The sequence below is a fragment of the Bos javanicus genome, chromosome 16 (genome assembly GCF_032452875.1).
Source record: "Bos javanicus breed banteng chromosome 16, ARS-OSU_banteng_1.0, whole genome shotgun sequence".
In the NCBI taxonomy this organism is placed as follows: domain Eukaryota; kingdom Metazoa; phylum Chordata; class Mammalia; order Artiodactyla; family Bovidae; genus Bos; species Bos javanicus.
The window spans coordinates 60,460,241-60,484,129 of record NC_083883.1 but is presented as its reverse complement, the minus strand read 5'-3'; the positions used below and the strand labels follow the sequence as shown (position 1 = coordinate 60,484,129).

Here is a 23,889-nt window from a genome sequence, read left to right as displayed (position 1 = left end):
TAATTAAAATTAATTTTACAAACAGAATGGTTCCTAACTGATTAGTCAATAAGTTGTGATGAAACTATAGATAGCATCAGTATGCTCAGTCATTATTTTGGTTTGTTTGAAAATCTGACATATTTCTAGGGTTTGTTTTTCTCTACATTCCAAAAAAAGGAGGCAGGTCAATGATGTAATCTTCATTATTGGTATGATGACCTAACACATTATGCAGCTGCTCGGTTGCTGAGGTTAGCATGTCAGGATTGATCAATTAAAAAATTCACTCTTTGAATTACTGAGCGGATTCCACCTGCCACTTCAGACAGTGGAACAGGACAGAAAGGAGAGAGCACAGTTTCAATCTGTTATCTTCCCTTTCACAAAAGCTGATGGAAATACATTTATCTCTGTTTATGTGTTTGTATATATATGTATTAAATGTAATATATCTCTCATATATGATCAATATATTTTCACACAGATATATTTGTATGTATGTACATATATGTGTGATAAATATGAATGTATGTATCTTTGGCACCCTATTTCCTCTCCCCTTTTTTCTCTCCAAGTTTCAATGATGCATAAAGTCTCCTTTAATTCCATCATAATTTGATTTTGGTTATCGGGTTTCATTTTACTTCAAGGATCATAATACTCTAACACTGCATTTTCCTCTTTTACTTTGGGTTTTGTATTTCTATTTCAGAAGAACTATTCCTGTAAACCCTATGGCTACTCAAATAAGAATTATAGGGGGAGAAAAGACATAAACAAAACATTATACAGAAAGAACAAACTAAGAGTTTGATTATGAAGACTTAAGAGACCATAGACTCCCACCTTGCCCTCTATGAAACAAAACACCAACACCTCCTACCCTCTTCACACCCAGGTAAGCTTTATCATTATTAGTCTCATATGTTTTGTTATTGTTTTAGTTGCTAAATCATGTCTGACTCTTTTACAATCCCATAGACTGTAGCCTTCATGGCTCCTCTGCCCATGGGATTCTCCCAGGCAACAATACTGGAATGGGTTGCAACTTCCTTCTCCAGGGGATCTTTCTGACCCAGGAATCAAACCCATGTCTCCTGCATTGACAGGCAGATTCTTTACCGCTGAGCCACCAGGGAAGCCCAGCCTCATTTATAATCAACCTTAAAACAGTGCAAAGTACACTGAGATTATTTTTACTTGTTATTCCTCAGAAGATTTCTAAAAAATAGGTCACGACTTCCGTCATTATCTTCAAGATTCAGAGTCTAAACGGTGAGACTAAATTATCAGAGAGAGAGATTTCAGCTCAATGAAAGGAAGTCAGAGCCACTGCAAGGGACTTTCCGAAGGGGCTGCCTGCTACAAGACACAGTTAGATTCCTTAACGCTTCCCACACAGGTTGGCAGCCCATCTGATGAATAACTGTAGCACAGCAGTTCTCAAACTATGCTACTGAACAACACTCAGGTTCTGATGATAAAAAAGAACAGAGGGGGACACGAGTTCGATCCCTGTTCAGGGAACATTCCATGTGCCGTAAGGCAACTGGGACTGCACACCGCAAGGACTGAGCCTGCACTCAGCAACAAGAGAAGCCAGTGCAATGGGAGGCCTATGTACTTACAGCTAGAGAGTGGCCCCCTTGTGGCAGCTAGAGAGCGCCTGAGCACAGCAAAAATGACCCAGTGCAGCTGAAACTAAATTTATTAATTAAAAAAAAATTTTAAGGTCATTAATCTGATAAAAAAAAAAAGAATAGCAATCTTTCCCGAAATGACACAGAAAGTTCATGTATTCAATTTTCTCAAAAGTGAGTTTTTTCTTCTTGAATGTATTTTAAAATGTTAGAATCTATTACTCTTATTTAACCTTAAAGATGCCTGGAACAGTTCCAAATTCAGATCAATAATGACATTTTCAGATATTTGAAGGTGAATCAGAACAATAATTTATTGAGTTCTGTAAAGAGCACTTTTACTACTACCTGGAGTTCTGATACGTGAATAAATCTGAGTACTCTCAAGGAAACAATTTTTCGCATATCCAAATATGACATTATTTCAACACTCTTCAAAGGATATCATACACCATATTTTATTACTCCTATACTGCATCTTTTTTACAAATATGCATTCCTATTTTTAATCTCCTGTTTTATGTCTTCGAGCCTTACTGTTTGTTGCTGCTTCTCTATCTAGAAGTTTCTTCCTTGCCTGGTCTGCTTGTCATACTCTTATCTACTCTTCAAAACCCAGATTTAAAATTATATTCTTAGGGTGGTTTACCTCATTTCCTATGCAGAAATGATTACATTCTCCTTTGTACTATTTTTTTTTTACTCTCTAGTAGTTTCTTTTTCTTTATAGCTTTCATCATTATCTAACATTATACTAGTACTGATGTTTAATGTCTCATTTCACATTCAGAATATGATGCAGATGAAGAAGGGGCTTGTTCTTGTTTTCAGCTTTATCACTAGAGCCTAACACAGTGCCTGGCTTAATATGTACGTAATAAGTGATGCTTGGATGAATGGAAGAATATGTTTCATTTACCAAACCTTTTTAAAGTACTTAGACTGAGGTGTGCTTAGAGTAACTTGAGGACACACACCACAGCATATCCATTTTTCTGATGCCAGAGGCTAGCACTTGTATGTAAGTGAAACAGGAATGTGTGAGTTCAAGTAACTCACTGAAGCCAATTGTAAGGGAAAACAGTCATTTCATCATTTACCCAGTTAGGTCTTACTTATACTAGGTGAAATCCTGATTCCTAGATGTTGATTTTCAAAGTAACTTTAAATGTACATGAACGCACAGCCATGCGTTGAGCTGCCATAGCCAGGGAAACGCAGCTTCCAAGGTAGGGACTGGAGAGACCAAGAACATCTTCATCTACAACACTAGGAAGGTGTTCTCTAGGAAGCTGGGGAACCCTGAGTAAATGGCTCATCCTCCAGCCACAAACTCAAGTTGCAAAGTAACTGAAATCCATGTCCACGCAGAATATCCCTCGTGGGTTTTAAGAGCCTTGTAGAGTGTGAAGAAGGTTTGAAATGATATAATGGATCACACAAGATGAACCCTTAATTCAGCACCCAGAATCTTCATCCTGGTTAGATGAAGGCACTTGAGCCATTTTATTTCTGCAAATAGCCACAATTTTGTCAATATCTGGTCTTACATTTCTCCCCCATATAGACAGTTTGATAGGGTTGTCTTCACTAACCCATCTTACACTGTCATGAGCAAACTCTGTACTTAATAATAGTTCCATTAGGTTGAACTACATGAAAATGCCATTTTTTAAAAGTCAAAAACAGTCAAATATCAGCAATGATCAAATGAATAATACGAAAGATTCAAACACTGGATGAAGGGGGTTGGAGCAGATAATTTTAAATGTCTTTTCTGATTCTGAAAACCTGTATTTTAATTCAAACAGAAATAAGAGCTAAATCAAATTCAAAATTTGGTCATCATCTTGTCAAACTATGGTTCTATTATAACTTAACATAGCACTTTCTTCTTGCCCTTCTTGGAACTAATATAGTGTCTGGCCACAATAAATGCTTAGTAAATATTTGCTAAATAAACAAATGGCTTGAAAACAGGTATAAGTAGACTACTGAAGGCTGTATCTATGTGACTTTCCAAGCTCAGAGTCAACAAATATTGGTTTTGTTTTCAGAAGGCTAGGATATTTTTTTCCTAGTAATGAATCAATCAGATAGTATGTTTTATAAACTTTGAAGAATACGGATAGTGTATTTTTCCCCTACCCTTTACAAAAGTAATTAGGGAATTCTGACTTTGGTACAGATATAGACGTCAGTGTGACAGCCATTGGTTGTTGCTGTTTAGTTGCTAAGTTGTGTCTGACTCTTTGCAACCCCATGGAGTGTAGCCCACCAGGCTCCTCTGTCAACAGGACATTCCAGACAAGAATACTGGCGTGGGTTGCCATTTCCTCCTCCAGGGGAATCTTCCTGACTCAGCGATCAAACCCACGTGGTAAAGAAGCTGCCTGTACCAGCTTCTTTACCACTGAGCCACCTGGGAAGCCCCACGACAGCCATTAAGAAACTCTAAAACCATAGGTGCACAATTTTCTGAAAATTAAAGGGCACAAAAATCAAGCTAGTTGAATATAATGAAGTTACCTACACATCCATTTTCTTATTAACAAATTTTAAAATGAGCAAACAAAAAATCCCATTAATATATGCTGTCTCCTCTTCCAAGCAGATACACATACCAACAGCAGTCAAACTGAGGTGTACATCACCCTACATGCATGCTAAGGTGTACATCACTCCATATGCACACTCCCTCTTCTGAACAGATAGATGATCAGAAACACAGCTTCCTCTAACCACAAACACAGTTTCTTTTAATGTCTCCTCAAAAACCAGACTAACATTCTGATGCTGTGGCTTTCCCACTGCATTCTTTTTGGAGTTCGTATTAGAAAAGGAAATCATTGTTTATAACTGGAATGACAAATATCACAGTCACCCACTTACTCAAAAATACCACCGAAATTCTAATTTTTATTTCATTTTATTTGTATATGATGGGACCACAAGGCAAACTTCTCTTTTGATTGAAAAAAAAAAAAAAAAGGCATTATAGGGACCGAGGACCTATTAGTCGGATGATTACCAAACACTCACAAGTGTTTAGAGAAGGCACATGCCAAACAAGTGACTGTTCCGATGGCTGCTCAATGTTCCTACAACTCCTGGCGAGGCATTAGAGCACTGCCTTGCTTCTCCAGCAAAGATGATTTAGTAGACTGCATCTGCTTACCTGAAATGACCACTGGCCAGGAGAAAGCATTACAAAGAGCAGGCAAAACTCACACATCAGTCACCCTTCTCAACAGTCAGGCTCTTATAGGAATAGTGCCATATTTCAAAGAAAAAAAAAAACATCTATGTGGAAAACTCCAAGCAAATCTTTTTCTACTTTCAGTGTATGAGTAAACAATATACTATGGAAACAAAAGCAACACTTCTATTTCTATGAAAAAAATTCATTAATAAACATCAAAAAGCAACTAAAAGCATTTTGGGGCAGGGCTGGATATTAATGGAGATCTCAGTGTATTCACGGAGCCAGGGACATGCCTGTGACATTGGCTCTCCTCATTTAAGAGCTTAAGCTGAACTTTAATAAAGCCATCAAAAACTCATTTTCTTCAGTGCCTTTGAAAATATAACTATCTGCTCAGCTTGTTGATTTCCTGTTAAGCTCATCTACTGTCACAACTGAAGAATAGTCCACTTTCCCCATTTAATGCAGATAACATTTGGTTTCAGTAAAAGTATGTCATTAGGCATTTGCTTTTGCCTTAATGTTAAAGAATATTTGTACGTGTGGGCTACTGTTTCGATAAACCTACTTATGAAAAGCAAAAAATATGGTACGGTCATCTTTTGCACATCACTGACACAGTAACGCATACATGTACTATAAAATCCAAACGCTACTGCATCATGCAGGTTACGTGGGCTTTATTACTTCCATTATTCTCTTATAACTATCTGAAGCAAGCTAAAGTCTAGTAGAACTCCAAGAGGTAAATTGTGAAGCAAAGAGGACATCAAAATGGACAACGGACATGTGAAAAGATGCACAATATCATATCAGCAGGGAAATGCAGTGGAGAACGAAATGGCAACCCACTCCAGTGTTCTTGCCTGGAGAATCCCAGGGACGGGGAGCCTGGTGGGCTGCCGTCTATGGGGTCTCACAGAGTTGGACATGACTGAAGCGCCTTAGCAGCAGCAGCAGCAGCAGCAGGGAAATGCAGATCAAAACTACAATGAAATATTATCACCTCACACCTGTCAAAATGGTCATTATCTAAAAGACAAGGGACAACAAGTTCTGGTAAGGATGCCATACAAAGAAAAGAAGAAAAAAAAAGGAACCCTCATACAGTATTGATGGGAATATAAATTGGTTCAACTGTATGGAAAACAATATGGCAGTTTCTCAAAAAGTTAAAAGCAGGTCTACCATACAGTCCAGTAACTCCACTATTGAGTACATAACCAAAGGAAATGAAAACAGTGTTTTTAAGAAATATATACACTCCCACACTTATTGCAGCTTTATTCACAATATTCAAGATATAGAAACAACCTAAATGCCCATCAACAGATGAATGGATAAATATGATATGGTTTATATATGAATGAAATATTATTCAGCAGTAAGAAAGAAGGATAGCCTGACATTTCTGACAACATGCAAGGATCCTGAACACAGTTTGATAAGTGAGGTAAGTCAGACACAGAGAGACCAATACTGTATGACATAAACTTTATATGTGAAATATAAAACGTCAAACTCAAACACTCAGATAATAATGGTGGTTACCAGGGGATGGGTTTGAGGGGATAAAACTGATGTTTAAGGGTACAAACTTGCAAAGGATAATGTTTAAACAGGCCACAGTGATCTAATGCACATATAATAAATATAGGCAACAAAATTGTATCACAATTACATAACGTGATAAATAGTGCTACAATGGCTATCATGTTACAATACACAAATGTTATCAAAGTAACATGTTGTACACCTTAAATTAACACAATATTATATGTCAAATAGATTCGAATAGATTTAAGGGCCTAGATCTGATGGATAGAGTGCCTGATGAACTATGGACTGAGGTTTGTGACATTGTACAGGAGACAGGGATCAAGACCATTCCCATGGAAAAGAAATGCAAAAAAGCAAAATGGCTGTCTGGGGAGGCCTTACAAATAGCTGTGAAAAGAAGAGAAGCGAAAAGCAAAGGAGAAAAGGAAAGATATAAACATCTGAATGCAGAGTTCCAAAGAACAGTAAGAAGAGATAAGAAAGCCTTTTTCAGTGATCAATGCAAAGAAATAGAGGAAAACAACAGAATGGGAAAGACTAGAGATCTCTTCAAGAAAATCAGAGATACCAAAGGACCATTTCATGCAAAGATGGGCTCAATAAAGGACAGAAATGGTATGGACCTAATAGAAGCAGAAGATATTAAGAAGAGATGGCAAGAATACACAGAAGAACTGTACAAAAAAGATCTTCATGACCCAGATAATCACGATGGTGTGGTCACTGACCTAGAGCCAGACATCCTGGAATGTGAAGTCAACTGGGCCTTAGAAAGCATCACTATGAACAAAGCTAGTGGAGGTGATAGAATTCCAGTTGAGCTATTTCAAATCCTGAAAGATGATGCTGTGAAAGTGCTGCACTCAATATGCCAGCAAATGTGGAAAACTCAGCAGTGGCCACAGGACTGGAAAAGGTCAGTTTTCATTCCAATCCCAAAGAAAGGCAATGCCAAAGAATGCTCAAACTACCGCACTCATCTCACACGCTAGTAAAGTAATTCTCAAAATTCTCCAAGCCAGGCTTCAGCAATACGTGAACCATGAACTTCCTGATGTTCAAGCTGGTTTTAGAAAAGGCAGAGGAACCAGAGATCAAATTGCCAACATCCGCTGGATCATGGAAAAAGCAAGAGAGTTCCAGAAAAGCATCTATTTTTGCTTTATTGACTATGCCAAAGCCTTTGAGTATGCAGATCACAATAAACTGTGGAAAATTCTGAAAGAGATGGGAATACCAGACCACCTGATCTGCCTCTTGAGAAATCTGTATGCAGGTCAGGAAGCAACAGTTAGAACTGGACATGGAACAACAGACTGGTTCCAAATAGGAAAAGGAGTTTGTCAAGGCTGTATATTGTCACCCTGTTTATTTAACTTATATGCAGAGTACATTATGAGAAATGCTGGACTGGAAGAAACACAAGCTGGAATCAAGATTGCTGGGAGAAATATCAATAACCTCAGATATGCAGATGACACCACCCTTATGGCAGAAAGTGAAGAGGAACTAAAAAGCCTCTTGATGAAAGTGAAAATGGAGAGTGAAAAAGTTGGCTTAAAGCTTAACATTCAGAAAATGAAGATCATGGCATCCGGTCCCATCACTTCATGGGAAATAGATGGGGAAACGGTAGAAACAGTGTCAGACTTTATTTTTCTGGGCTCCAAAATCAGTGCAGATGGTGACTGCAGCCATGAAATTAAAAGACGTTTACTCCTTGGAAGGAAAGTTATGACCAACCTAGTTGGCATATTCAAAAGCCAAGACATTACTTTGCCAAAAAAGGTTCGTCTAGTCAAGGCTATGGTTTTTCCTGTGGTCATGTATGGATGTGAGAGTTGGACTGTGAAGAAGGCTGAGCGCCGAAGAATTGATGCTTTTGAACTGTGGTGTTGGAGAAGACTCTTGAGAGTCCCTTGGACTGCAAGGAGATCCAACCAGTCCATTCTGAAGGAGATCAGCCCTGGGACTTCTTTGGAAGGAATGATGCTAAAGCTGAAACTCCAGTACTTTGGCCACCTCATGCGAAGAGTTGACTCATTGGAAAAGACTCTGATGCTGGGAGGGATTGGGAGCGAGAGGAGAAGGGGATGACAGAGGATGAGATGGCTGGATGGCATCACTGACTCAATGGACGTGAGTCTCAGTGAACTCCGGGAGTTGGTGATGGACAGGGAGGCCTGGTGTGCTGCGATTCATGGAGTCGCAAAGAGTCGGACACGACTGAGCGACTGATCTGATCTGATTAAAAGATGGTTCAGATTATTTTTTAATAGAAAATCCATTCCCCAAAGAAAATTTGAATTCTTAAGCAAGGGGAAAATTAATCAGTGGTACTTCTATTCAGTACTTCTGAACCATTAGGATGGTGACAGTAATAAAATTAGACCCTTTTATTCAATTTTATTCTAGGCTCCAAGAGGGCACCTCTATCCCATTTTATGATATTAGTCGTTTTACATTTTCATTTCAAATATTACATTTTGAAATACATATATGTTCCTCCTATTTTTTGAGAAGGGTTATATTTGAAAGTTCCTAAGTAATAATATGTGATTTTTATCTTATTTTAAAAGCTGAGATGAATCATCTGCCAAAATGTAAAACACTGGGGACATGAAAATAACTCCATGAATAATCATTTTTTGGTTTAGAAAATATCAGTAAATATAAAAAATAACTTCAAGAAGTTAAAACTTTCTTCTAAATATATGTCCATACAGTTAAAACAATTTATAATTATCAAATAAAGTTCTACATAATAAGAAATAAGTTAGTCTTCCAGTAAAGGTAAACACCCTGATAGAAAAGGCACAGAATTATGAGACAAGGCACACAGTCAATTTTAAACCAGCAATCCTACCAAAAAACAATAAACAAACAAGCAAACAAAAATACCATGTAGTTCAGTAACAAAAACACTACATTCAAGGATTTACCATCTGCTTTAATAACAATTTTTTCTGTCACAATGGATAACATATTTTCTCTTGGCAATAAAACACAGCATATAAATTTACTATTGCTGAAGCTAAAAACCATTGAAAAACTTGAAAATCATCTCTGAGAAATTGTTTCAGTGACAGTAGTTATGTATCCCAATAAAAAATGAAAAAAAATTTTTTTTAACATATTCAAGAATTATGATTATATGCTTGAACTATATTCTTTAACCTATCTTCAACAGTGGTAACTATCAATAGATAAATCTGCCCTAGGATGTAATAAAATCAGAGCACAGATGGCTTGGGCTTTTGAATGAATTTAAATCTAAATAACCTGTTTAACATACTGGTCTAAAAATCATATTGATAGAAAACAGAGATGAGTGGAAAAGAGCTATATTTCAGGGAAGTCTAACACTTAACTGATAATTTACTGGGGTTACAAATTGAGAGATAAAAGAGAGGTTAATGAATTTGCTAAGGAAATAGTCACTGGTGACTAAGGACAGACTCACACTCCTATTATTAGATCTCTCAGGAGGCCGTCCAGAGAAGTAACAACAGGAATGTCTGTGTATGAGAACTGGAAATAGTCCTTTCTCCCTCATGTTAGGAAATAAATACAGTGGTTTCCATCTCATTGGCAAGAGAAAGGCCACAGCACTGACTTTAATTAAGGATATACTTTTGTCCTTAGAGAAGTTTTAGGACAAAATGAGTTTGTAAAATATAATTATTATGGATCATGCTTCACCCTGTACCATCAGCTGTTGCCTGATTTAAATGATCATTCAAAAACATATAAAACATTCAAAGCTTCCTAAGACATTTATGATGCATATTTTAAATTCTACACCATACCCAAGCAAACGTGAAATTAAAAAGAATATGATGAATTGGAAAATGCTGTAAATATATAGTGCATCCTTGTTCACTGTTTAATTAGACTCAATATTTATTGAGTGTTATTAAGTGCCAAACATGTTCTTGGTAAAGAAGTTCTCTAAATGATGCGTGAAGTTGCATCTTTAGTAAACAGAATTTCATTCATCACAGTTATTCCCAAAATTGCCAACAGCAACAAAACCCTTCATATTCTGTTTTTATATTTTTGAATAAATGACTGCACATTATTTTCCACTAAGTGACAGTAAAACAGATAACTGCTAATAAATTTATTTTTTTTTATGGTATAAGGAAATAACCATTGATGGCATCATAGGACCCAGGAGTAGAGAACTCTTCCTCTTTTGTTCATCACTCCAAGGCAAGCAGCACAAAGAGCATAGAGGTTCATAGGACTAACTCTAGGGCCAGATTACCAGGTTCAAACACCAGCAGTGCCATTCACTACTTACAGAAGTCCTGGAAAAGTACCACCTTGGTTTCATTAAATATTTAAAAAGCAAACAAACAAAGATAATAATAGTACCTAGCTAACAAGAGTTTAGTAAGTAAATATTTATTTGCCCAGTGCTTAGAATAATCCCTGGCACAAACCACTATATAAGAGTTTGTTAAAACAAAATAAAAATAGTATTTTGTGTGTGTGGGTGAGGGAGGCTGTAAAAGGCAGGGAGAGGGGGTTGTGTAAGAACAATTAATATCATTCATCCCTGATTTGACATGGCATCTTTCCTTCAAAAAGCTTTGTGATAAATATCTGTATGGATTTCTTTATTTACCAGCTATCATTTACAAGCTATCATTGCCATAGACTGTCTAAACTGTTTTCTTTTTCTTCCATTTACGCTTTCCTTGTTTTTACGCTTAATTCTTTTATCAGAGAACACTTTTAATAAGTTTATAACATGATCTAGCATACACCCCCTGCAACTGCCATCATGCGATAAAATCTGTGAAAGGAAAGGAAAGTGAAGTCGCTCAGTTGTGTCTGACTCTTTGTGACCCCATGGACTGTAGCCTACCATGCTCCTCCATCCATGGGATTTTCCAGGCAAGAGTACAGGAGTGGGGTGCCATTTCCTTCTCCGGGGATCTTCCTGACCCAGGGATGGAACCTGGGTTTCCTGCACTGTAGGCAGACGCTTTACCCTCTCAGCCATCAGAGAAGCCTAATAAAGTCTGTAACTTTGTCAAAAGAATATTATTCTTACCAAGAATATCTGAAATAAGACACCATAGACCCTACACTGTAATTGTAGGTGCTTTGATATGAAAATGCTGACATTATAAATTACCCAAGGAGAGGTACAAATGAAATGCTCTGTGAAATAACTTCTCAGTAGGTATGTAGGAGAGTAGCTTGAAGGATCTTGGGTACATATTTCAAGTAGCAATAGTAAAATAAAGTAACACATCCCTCTATGTTCCTCATATTCCAGGCCAGTATTAGCTCAGTCTTCTGGACTTACCCAGTGAAATAATTTTAAGGAAAGACTGTGTGGGGCTTACTAGTCACCTGATCATAATGCTGTAGTAAAGCGGAACTGAAGCTAGCTGTGCTGGGTCTCTGTTGCTGAGAGTGGGCTTTCTCTAGGGGCGGAGGGTGGGGGCTACTCCCTAGTGGTGGTGCACTGGCTCCTTGCTGCAGCGGCTTCTCTTGTTGCAGAGCATGGCTCTAGGCACGCAGACTTCAGCGCTGAGGCACACGGGGCTTAATTGCTCTGCGGCATGTGAAATCTTCCCCGACCAGGGATTGGACCCACGTCCCCCACAATGGCAGGTGGATTCCCATACATGTCTTCACTTTAGCAGCCAACAACATTTATGTTTTTTCTGCCACAAATGACTCTGATAAGGCAATTTAGTCAACAATATCATCAACCAAAATACATTAATGTATAATAAACACTGATCTAAATATTACTGGAGATAGATTTTTTCTATACTATTATTAGCAAGAAGTATATCCAGAGTGGTTGAAAGAAAGGGTGTTAAATTTCGTCAAATTAATTTTGGGGTGTGTACTTCATTTCTGATTACATTTTTACTATCTGTGACATTTTTTTAATGAAAGGAGTTGCTTTCATGAAAAATCTGGAATCTAGAATGCTTGTCATGATCTATTAAACAATACATAGTTTATACTTACGGAGAAGGCAATGGCACCCCACTCCAATACTCTTGCCTGGAAAATCCCATGGACGGAGGACCCTGGTAGGGTGCAGTCCACGGGGTCGCAAAGAGTCGGACACGACTGAGCGACTTCACTTTCACTTTTCACTTTCATGCATTGGAGAAGGAAATGGCAACCCACTCCAGTGTTCTTGCCTGGAGAATCCCAGGGACAGGGGAGCCTGGTGGGCTGCCGTCTCTGGGGCTGCAGAGTCGGACACGACTGAAGCGACTTAGCAGCAGCAACAGCAGTTTATACTTAAAGTCTGAAATTTCAGTGCCCTACTTAAAAACTATTTGGCTTTTAAATGTGTTCATACATTGACTTGTTTGGAACTTAAGTTGTTTTTGTGTGTGTGTTTTTTTTTTTTTCCTCATAGAAAATATAGCAAAACTGACTGAAAAAAAGAAACAAACATTCAATGAGCACCCAGTATGTGCCAGCATTCTGCTGGGGAATTTAATTTTAATATCCTTTTTTTATAGAACCCTATAAAGTAGTAACTATCATGCTGATTTTACACATTCAGAGAAGGTTGTTTCCTTAAATTACACATTACTTCATTAATAGATGTACATTGTGGGAAAAATAACAACTATACTTAAAATCAAATAAGCTAATAAAGAAAAAACAGCAGCCCACCAAAGGCATTCTTTCTTTTAATTTTTAGCCTCTTCTTATGGCATTTATCTCAACATTTCTAAATAAAACCTAGTGCTGTAAGAATATTATCTAGAAAAGTTGAGATTAAATTGAGAAGTGCCTAAAACCCTACCATCCCCTTATTCCAATTTGGATTGGACACTCTCTCAGCTATCCAGCTGCCATCCCGGGACTTCCTTTCACCAATATTTTGGGGATTTTCTCTGTCTTCTTCTTGTCCTTTTCAATATTCCCCTTCTGTTGCTTGACGGATCGTTCAGCTTGAAATATAATTTCAGTTTAGAAGTCATGTTCAATTGGAACTTTAACAGCACTACTCTGTGGTCTTAGCCTCTAACATTGCTGTCAAGAACTCGATGCCACTCTTACTCGAATGTCATATAGCATATTTTTGTTTCTGTTTTCAATTCCTGAAAACTCTTAGAAGGTCCTCCTCATCAAAGATGTTTTGAAATTTCCCGAAGATGTGCTTTGAAATAGGTGTTTATTTATTCACTGTGCTGAGCACTTTGTAGACTCATTTAACATGGAAACTCATAACCTATTTACAATTCTGGAAATTTTTCTTTCAGATCTTGACAAAACGTCCCTTAAATAGTGCCATTTTCCCCTGGTTGTCTCATACAGAATACCGATCTTCTGCTCCCTTCCCCACTCAAACCACTCTCTAGATTCTGTACCCCACCTCATTCCTACCCACCGCATTGTCTTCCTGCCCTTTATGCCTTCAGATTCAACAACAGATCATGATGCTATTAATTACAGTCTCCATGGCATTTTAACAGTTTTCTTATATCCAGTTTCTAATTTAAAAACACTTTTTAGCCTCAAGAATCCACCTTCAAATATAAATGGACACTAGAATATACTGTGCTTTTACAGAAGCTATTAGAATATACTGTGCTTTTACAGAAGCTATTATTTACAATAACCTGGTCCTTCAGTAAGACCCTTATGAGGTTTGCATGATGGTGTGACAACAGTAGTGCAATGGGCTAAATCTTGGTGTCCCCCAAATTCACATGTTGAAATTCTAACCCCCAGCATGGTGGGATTAGGAGTTGGGGCCTCCAGGAGGTAATCAGGTTATGAGGGAGGAGTTCTCATGAACAGAATTGGTACCCTTACAAAAGGGACCCCAGAGAGTTCCCATGCCTTCTTCCCACCATGAGTTAGCATATAGGAAGTCAGCAGTCTGCAGCCCAGAAGAGGGCCCTTCAGTTCAGTTCAGTTCAGTTCAGTCGCTCAGTCGTGTCCGACTCTTTGCGACCCCATGAATCGCAGCACGCCAGGCCTCCCTGTTCATCACCAACTCCCGAAGTTCACTCAGACTCTGTCCATCCAGCCATCTCATCCTCTGTTGTTCCCTTCTCCTTCTGCATCAGAGGATCCCAATCCCTCCCAGCATCAGAGTCTTTTCCAATGAGTCAACTCTTCACATGAGGTGGCCAAAGTACTGGAGTTTCAGCTTTAGCATCATTCCTTCCAAAGAAATCCCAGGGCTGATCTCCTTCAGAATGGACTGGTTGGATCTCCTTGCAGTCCAAGGGACTCTCAAGAGTCTTCTCCAACACCAGAGGGCCCTTAGCAGACATTAAATGTTTGCTGTTCAAACCACCCACTCCATGGTATCCTCTTATCACAGCGGGAACTGATTAAGACAAGTAATAATACGATACAAGAACGTATTATTTAGGCATAAATACAATAGAGTAGTAGTCAGATTCACTGCTAAGTCTTAGGAAAGCTTATGAAAATTTTAGTATAATTCTAATTTATTAACCAAAGAAACATCTAGTTACAAAAAGCTCATCTTTACCAACGACCCTATGCTATATCACTTATGTCAAACGTTATTAGAAGAGGCCACGTTTCCCCCTCACTCCTATTCTGCAAGGGGTTTCTTTTTTGGGAGGCTTATCTACCACTGTGGAACTTTCTAGCCTTCAGCGGCTGCTCCAAGGCTATTTTTATCTAACTGTTTTTTGTGTACTACTGATGATAGTCTGCATGTAAATATATTTTTCTCTCTCTTACTTTCAGTCACTCCCAATGTATTATTTCACTGGCTCCCTTCCTAGATCATCTGGTTCCTAACACACATCTGGATACTTCCTACAATTTCTACTTTTAAAAACTAATTACAAAACGTTTGTTTAACTACGCTTTTGACTCTGATGGCACTACTTTGATTAAAGTAAAAGGGAAAAAACTGAAAGACCTCTAAATTGAAAAATAAACTGACATAAAATAATAATCTGTATCACCAGTTCTCTTCCTATTTCAAGTTTCTTTTATTTCCTTCCCATCCCAAGAATTCATCTTCTTTTTATTCTTTTCTACCTTGAGTTTATCTTGTTATTTTCTACTCTGCAGAGTTAGAAAAAAATATGCAAAACACAATCAAAATTATTTTGGAAGCAAAAGAAAAAAATGAACTAGATGGGAATTTCCTGTTGTGATATATTAACTATCAATTAAAATGGAAAACAGTTAAACCTGTAAATTTCTGAAGAAAAAGAAAACAGGCTGTACATTTCAGAGAAAAGAAGTTAACCAGAACAATCCAACAGATACAACAGCTTTATGAGAAACTTGGGAACTTCCTTTCTTGAGCATTGTTACTACAGAAATTAGACGGCAGGTGAGTGCCAAGAGCGTGCATGTGTGTGTGTGCTCAGTCACGAATCTGTGTTGGACTCCTTGTGACCCCCTGATCTGTAGCTTGCCAGGCTCCTCTGTCCATGGGATTTCCCAGGCAAGAATACTGGAGTTGGTTGCCATTTCCTTTTCCAGGGGATTTTCCCAGCCCAGGTATGGAACCAGCATCTCCTGTGCCTCCTGCACTGGCAGGTGGGTTCTTTTACCACGGAGCCACCCGGGAAGCCCTCAGGGTCATAAAAAAACAGGTTTCATCCCTGGAGGCAGCTTCAGGCTGTTTTGGACACAAACATAACTAGATGTTCCACCTATCTGATTTACAAATCCTTCTGTTTGAAATACAAACTAAAAAGGCTTTTGTAAGTAGCTGAGCCAATCCTGTTCCCTGCTCCTCCTCCCTCCAAAAAAAAAGAATGCGGAGGGATGGAGGAGGAAACTGAGAGGGAGGGAGAGATGGGGGAAAGGGGAGAGAAAGAGAGACCACTGGCGCAACTAAAGTAAGCAATGTTTAGATAATTTGGCTCCACTTACCTAAATCATTTATTTTTTCATTTTGGAAAAGTTCCTATAGCAGTCAAAAGCCAAGATTAAGTCTCAAAATTAAATCTCAAGACGCACTATAAACAACTCCACTCCCATCTTTCTACCTCAAGTTACATAACAGAATGGTGAATTATGGCTGTACTTTAGAAGAAAGGAATTTGCCAAACTGTGCAAGTAAAAATGGAAAAACAAATGAGTAAAGTCATGAGATACGGAGACAGGATGTTTCCTAAGATGCCACACCTCCAATTTCCTTATTGGGTTAATTTAAACCTGTCCAGGCAAAATGAGAAACTAACACTTACTCCATTATCTCACTGGTTCGATGGTTTTGTAAGAGTCAGAGAGAACTGAAGTTTGTCTCAAATCAAAATTTATGTTGTTGGTCTTGCATTCTTCTTTCAAACCATAATAAAAATCTCACTGGATAAGGAAGCTGAGGCTGAGGGGTAATGATGAGAAGAGGTGGAATTTGAAGCCAGTTACAGTAACTTCAAACCTTGTGCCATTTCCACTGCCCATGAGTGCCTCTAATAAAGCAATCCTTCCAGAGAGAACAGAGAGTTCCAGTCACAGACATGCACCTTCTTTCCTACCACAGTAAACTTCCTATCTATGAAGTAACTGCTAAATCTGCTCTTGCGATTTTGATATACTAATTAATCTTATAACCGTTAACTCCAACAGTAGTACACACGTTTGTGCTATCAAGCTGAAATGCAACATAAAGGATAAACTGTTTGGACTTCCCTGGTGGTCCAGTGGTTAGGAATCTGCCTGCCAATGCAGAAGACACAGGTTTGACCCCTGGTCCAGGAATATCCCATATGCTGCAGGGCAACTAAATCTGAGAGCCACAGCTACTGAGCTAGTGCACCTAGAGCCCATACTCCACAACAAGCGAAACCCCTGCAATGAGAAGCCCTCACACGGCAACTAGAGAAAGACTGTATAGAGCATGGAGACTGTCAACTACAAATTGGCACTTACCAAGAGCACTGCCAACGACTGAACAACAAAGGCTTTTGCCATCTGCCTCTATGGAGATTGAGCCCCATGCTGCTATGGCTGTTGACCTTCAACAACCCTCAAGGGAGTTCAGGGTGGAGTGAAGCACTCTGTGCTCCAGGGAAATTGGTGAGACAGGTCTTTAGATAGTTGGATGTTTTTAGAAACAGATTTTATGATCTCAATCCTTTCATCTCCCCATATCTACAGAAGCACTAAACCCCTTCATGGTGACATCAGATCCTCATGACTAACAAAAAACCTTTTGTAAAATGAGTGCTTCATGCGATGGCACCCCACTCCAGTACTCTTGCCTGGAAAATCCCATGGATGGAGGAGCCTGGTAGGCTGCAGTTCATGGGGTCGCGAAGAGTTGGACACGACTGAGCGACTTCCCTTTCACTTTTCACTTTCATGCATTGGAGAAGGAAATGGCAACCCACTCTGGTGTTCTTGCCTGGAGAATCCCAGGGACGGGGGAGTCTGGTGGGCTGCTGTCTATGGGGCTGCACAGAGTCGGACAGGACTGAAGTGACTTAGCAGCAGCAGCATGGTATTGAACTCCCCCATCACCAAAACCTTATATATGGACTTTCCCCCACTGCCGCTTTGGAGCAGTCTCTCAGAGCTATGCTGCCTCACGGACTGCAGTCCTCATTTTGCTCCAGACAAAACTTAACTCACAACTCTGAAGTTGTACATCGTGTTTTAGTCAACAAGACTCAGCACAGCAAAAAATTAAATAATTTTTAAAAAAAGATCATTTTCTGTTATTAAAAGGATGTATTTTCTCTTACCATTCTGTATAGGAGCAAGATAATATTTAATAAAAGCTATTTACTACTAACAAAATCTTTTAGAAAAAAAAGCATAGGTGTCATGCTCACGAACACCACTATGGTTACAATATCAACTAGCATGCATGCTGTATCACTTCAGTTGTGTCCGACTCTTAGCAACCCATAGACTGTAGCCTGCCAGGCTCCTCTGTCCATGGGATTCTCCAGAAAAGAATACTAGAGGGGGTTGCCATGCCCTCCTCCAATCAACTAGCAGCACAGCCCAAGAGATCAGATCTGCCATGTGCAGCCAGGCACACTGAGTGCTATGACTTATTAACATGGACAGTGGCGCATACCAACTTCACACTTATCAGAACCAACTGTGGCGATTGCAGTAACTGTTTATAGTCCTTGCGGCCACGTAATGATGCTAATTCTCTGATTTCATTCCAAAAATATTTCTCTGAAGTGGATGTGGTTTTCCCTGCGGAGGGCGGCTAGAGGGAAAGAATATTTCCCACAGCTAAGATTATCTTTTACTTTGAAGTGTCTCACCTGAAAAAGTCAAGCAAAGGTTTCTCTAGTGTGTCTCATGTCAGTCATCTGCTCAACAATCAGTCACTCACTTATTCGGCAACAATGCACAAAACCTGTCAGTTGCCATGACAACACCAAAGTGAAGCTACAGTCTTGTCAACTAAGAAGTTCCAATCTGGTAAAGAAGATACACACCAACAACTTATTAAAAGGGTAAGGACATACTTTCAGTATTAGATGTAAAAGAGGAACTGCTTATCAGAGATAAATGCTATGAATTCTGATTAGTGGAATAAAGGAAACAATTGCCAAGAGGAGATATCTAACTGGGCCTCAGGACAAATGTGATTATCACAGATGAGGGAAGCAGAATGAGAGACTACAGCAAGACAACCAGGCTGATGCCCAACGTGAGCAGAAGCCCAAGTATGAGAATGCATGGGGAACCTGAAGTAGACCTATGAGCCCAGAGAACCTAGAGAATCTGTGATGGGTTAAAAAAAAGATGATGGGAGAGAGTCAAGTTCTGGTCAGAATACAGAGAGACTTTAGTGTAATTGCAAACTTTAATTTTATCCTATAGACACTAGAGATCCTATAAAAAGCATTTAAAGAAATAAAGTAATATGAGACTTTCCTGATGGTCCAGTGGCCAAGACTCCACCCTCCCAATGCAGGGGGCCCAGGTTCGACCCTTAGTTAGGGAACTAGATCCCACATGCCCGTGCAGCAACTAAAGACCCTGCGTGCCCCAAGGAAGACTGAAGACCCTGTGTGCCACAGCTAAGACCCAGCACAGCCAAATAAGTAAATATTTAAGAGAAAGGGAAAAGAAAGAGCCAACAATAACTTAAAGAAAAAAGGAAAGAAATATGATTCAAAGAGGGCTTTTAAGAAGATAATGGTGACCAAGCAGTGAAAGGAGATACATAGAGAGAAGAAAAGAGAACCGAGAGAAGAGATATACAATGCGCAGTTATTAAGATATCAATGGCACCCCACTCCAGTACTCTTGCCTGGAAAATCCATGGACAGAGGAGCCTGGTGGGCTGCAGTCCATGGGGCCGCTAAGAGTCGGACACGACTGAGCGACTTCACTTTCACTTTTCACTTTCGTGCACTGGAGAAGGAAATGGCAACCCACTCCAGTGTTTTTGCCTGGAGAATCCCAGGGGCGGAGAAGTCTGGTGGGCTGCCATCTATGGGGTTGCACAGAGTCGGACACGACTGAAGCAACTTAGCAGCAGCAGTAGCAGCATGTAGAAACAAATGAGTAAGTTAACGTTAGGAGGACTAGAAGGATGGTGGGCATTTAGCAGAAATTCAATCACATAAGAACAACAGGCTGTAGGGGAGGGAGGGGGTGAAGAAAGGAAATTATACAAACAAAATGGCTTCAGTTTTGAACATTCCAGTAAAGATGTTCAGATGACCAATTGGGAATTCAGGTCTGCAACTGAGAAATTAAAGCCAGAAATAGAGACTTAAAAGTTATTAGAACCAAGGTGGCATTTAGAAACATGAAAACAGGCTAAGTCATCTACAGAGAAAGGACAAAGCAAGCAAAGAAGGGTAAGAATAAGACTTCACAAAAAGGGAAACAGTAAAGAAGGTACGGAGTGGGAGAAACACAACCAATAGAGAAAAACTGTTGCACAAGACAGGAGAGCTCTGAAGAGGGGAGGGAGTCGATCATCACAAACTCTGAAGAGAAAGAGTGCAAAGGACAGCAGTTTGGGAACTCACCACATCTCTGATATGACTGGAAATTTCGGGGGGGGGGTGAAATCAGATTTCAGGTTCAGAACAGAATTATCAGGTACTGAGTACAAATAAATTGCTTTTAGAAAAGGCAGATGAAGACCTGAGATAGCCTTAAAGTATCCTAACTTCTAGTCAGTTCTAGAACCAGCTAACACAGTAAAAACTTAGAATCTGCTTGTGATTAGTGTTAGTTGCTCAGTCATGTCTGATTTAATGCAACCCCATTGGAGAAGGAAATGGCAACCCACTCCGGTGTTTTTGCCTGGAGAGTCCTGGGGACGGGGGAGCCTGGTGGGCTGCTGTCTATGGGGTCGCACAGAGTCAGACACGACTGAAGCGACTTAGCAGCAGCAGCAGCATGGACTGTAGCCCACCAATCAGGCTCCTTTGTCCATGAGAATCTCCAGGCAAGAATACTGGAGTGGGCTGCCACCCTCTTCTAAGGGGATCTTCCCAACTCAGGACTCAAACGTGAGTCTCCTGCATTGGCAGGCGGATTTTTTACCATCTGAGCCACCAGGGAAGCCCTAGGGAATGTTGCCTCCCTGTTCCCTGTTGGGGAAACCAAGCCCTGGTCTCCCACATGACAGGCTGGATACTCACCACTATACTAAGAGGATGGTGGATGTTAAGTCAATCAGTGAGACAGCAGAACCAGGAGTGACTCAAGTATGCTATTTGGGTGTTAACTTATCTAGCTTCTATAATAGAGGGTACTGGTGCCCCCTTGAGCCATGGGGCTGCCGGCTGCATAGGAGCCATGCCACACAGGAGCAGGGCCCACATGCTCTCAACAGGATGGTAAACCTGGCGGCCACGATGTGGCACTGGCTCTTGTGGGAGAGGTGGGTGCTTGTCCTGGTCATCCGGCTTTTGCTCCTCTACTTCCTCACCAGCACCTTCAAGCAGAAGAGGGCAGTAAGAGATCGGAATCTTCTCCAGGGTCAAGATCGTGATCAGCCCATTCCATGGAAAGTACAGTTTAACTGGGGCAATGCCAGTCAGTCCAGCAACCAGTGCAGAACTCCAATCAAGGGAAGCACCTCATCACGGACGAACATGGCTGCGTTTGTGAGAGGAAAGATTTGCTGCTGTGACAGCACTGTCTTTGACACAAAGCAGTACTGCTGTGGTAACTGCTTGTCCAGCGGCTGGGGAGCCCAACAAGCAGCTTCTCCTGGAGCGCTTCCTCAGCAGTGACATTCCAGAATCCCTCATGGCAGTTGAAGACCACTTTGAATTGTGCTTGGCTAAATGCAGGACCCCACCCCGGCCTCTTCAGGGGTAGGCCTTGAACACCCTGTCCTGACATCTAACATCATCTAGAGACTCAGATGCTCTTCCCTTCTCATCCTGAGCCAGCCTCCAGCAGCTGGCACCATGTGCGCTCAGCTTTCTTCCTAGTGGTACTTGGAGACGCTTGCTTACCTGTGTGGGGACACTGTCTTCACCAGAAATCTGCCTTGTTGTCCTGGGGGGTTCTGTCCTCACGGCCCATGCCCCTGTTGCAATGACTGCTCTGCTCAGCCATGGACAGCGGGAGCCTCAGGAAAGTCACCAATGGGGTGGCCTCCTCCTTTTCTGTCACAGAAACCCTATCTTAAGGCAACTCCTAAGTAGAGATACATCTCACAACTGACTCTAAGTGCTGGTCCTTTATTGCTTTCAACACCAGGAAATGCGACGTACAGACCTTCAGTTTCCCTGTGATTTACAGAAAAGAACAAAATTCAAGTTTCCGTCAAGGTGCCTTAATAGACTCACATCTACCCTTCATGGGTGCTGGACATGAAGGCTGCTGGTCCACATGCTCGCGGTGCTCCTGTGTTACTAGTATGACACTAACCCTCTCTGGTCAAGATAGAGAGTCTATGGTCCTCAGATCAAGATGTCATGTGCTCCTGAATAGCAATGCTCTTTGCCCTCAGGAGTCATGTTTCCACATGTTGTTCTTTCTCAGAGCCCCACACTAATCCCAGGATTGGGCAAGGTCTTCTTCCTTGCTCTTTTTTGGTTATTCAGCTGTTGCCTTTGAGGCAGGGCCCAAGCCCGCTTTCAGCATTTTTATCTCAGCAGAGCTTTCTCCTTGGGCCTTGTTTGCCTTCCTATATATTTCTGCAGTCTGTGTGGTAGAAATTTCCCTTAAATTCCTCCTATTACTTTCCTGCTGGCTCAGTGGCAAAGAATTTGCTTGCCAATGCAGGAGACACAGGAGATGTAGGTTCAATCCCTGGGTCGGGAAGATCCCCTGGAGGAAGGCATGGCTTTTCTTGCCTGGAAAAGCCAATGGACAGAGGAGACTGGTGGGCTACAGTCTGTGGGATCACAAAGAGTCAGGCACTACTGAGCATGGGGAAAACACACACACACACACCCCTTCTCACACTTATCTTCCCAAAGAAGTCTGTCCCCCTAAGTCAGCTTTCTTAGAGGGTGAACTGTCTGACAGTTGTTTGGCAGTTGTTTTTTGGTGTTAGATCCCAGAAAATCTATTCAGTTCACATTGGACTTTTAAGATTCTGTGTGTATTCACCAGTGCCAAATCACACTTTGTGTGTGTGGAAAATAAAATAGAGTAAAATTTATAAATTAAATGCTTATAATAATAAAGTTGGAGGAAGCTGATAAAAAGCATTTATCTATGTTGCTTATCACTTCAGGTCTAAGAGGATGTTACAACTAGGATTTAACAAACATGGAAACTTGCTTTAGTTATTGTCTGATTATTTATTTGCTTAGATTTCTATGTCCTCATTGTTAATTCAATCCCAAATTCACTTCCTGTTGTTTCACTCAGATATATCAGTGTGGTCTTCTTGGGGAAGTCCTCACAGCAGTCTTCTGACTGCTCCAGTCTATACTGGGTGTCATTATTCTGAGGCTGTGTACCTGGGTTCTCCTTGCAGGGTTCTCCCAAGGGCTTCCTGTATCTCTCCCCTTGTTGGATATCCTATCCTATATCCCACATCCTGCTCATTCTTGGTGGAGAATTTATCCCATTTAGCTTCAGGAGAAATGGTGTGTAGGAGGTAGTTTTTTTAACCTTGCACATCTGAAAATGTCTTTATTATTGTGTGCTATTAGTGGCTTAGAGCTATATGGTACAGAATCCTGTACTGAAATAATCTTGCTTCAGAAGTCTGGAGCCTCCCTCATTATTTTCTAGCTTCTGGTGTTGCTGATGGAAGTCAGAAGCCATTCTGATTTCTGGTCCTTAGTTTGTAATGTCTTCCCTTTCGTTGGCAGTTTGCAGAATGGCCTCTTTGTCATCAGAGACAAACTGAAATTTCCCCAAAATTTGCCTTGTCATAGGCACTTAGTAATTCCTTTTAATCTGGAACGTCATATCCTTCAGTTGTGGGAAATTTTCTTAAAATATTTTGCTAGTGATTTCCTCCCCTTTGTTTTACTTTTTCTGGAACTCATTGTTTTGACTTCCTAATCTGATGCTCTAATTATTTTATCTTTTTTCCCCTTTATTTTCTGGGCTATTTCCTCATTTTCATCTTTTAACGCT

The 23,889-nt window shown here is 40.3% G+C and overlaps 1 protein-coding gene and 1 pseudogene across 7 annotated transcripts in view; one reads left to right on the top strand and one right to left on the bottom strand.

Moving 5' to 3' along the window:
* The window catches only part of RASAL2 (RAS protein activator like 2), a 399,967-nt gene that overhangs the window by 148,660 nt on the left and 227,418 nt on the right, over positions 1-23,889 (bottom strand). The window lies entirely within an intron of this gene.
* LOC133228032 (SREBP regulating gene protein-like) lies at positions 21,171-21,983 on the top strand (annotated as a pseudogene).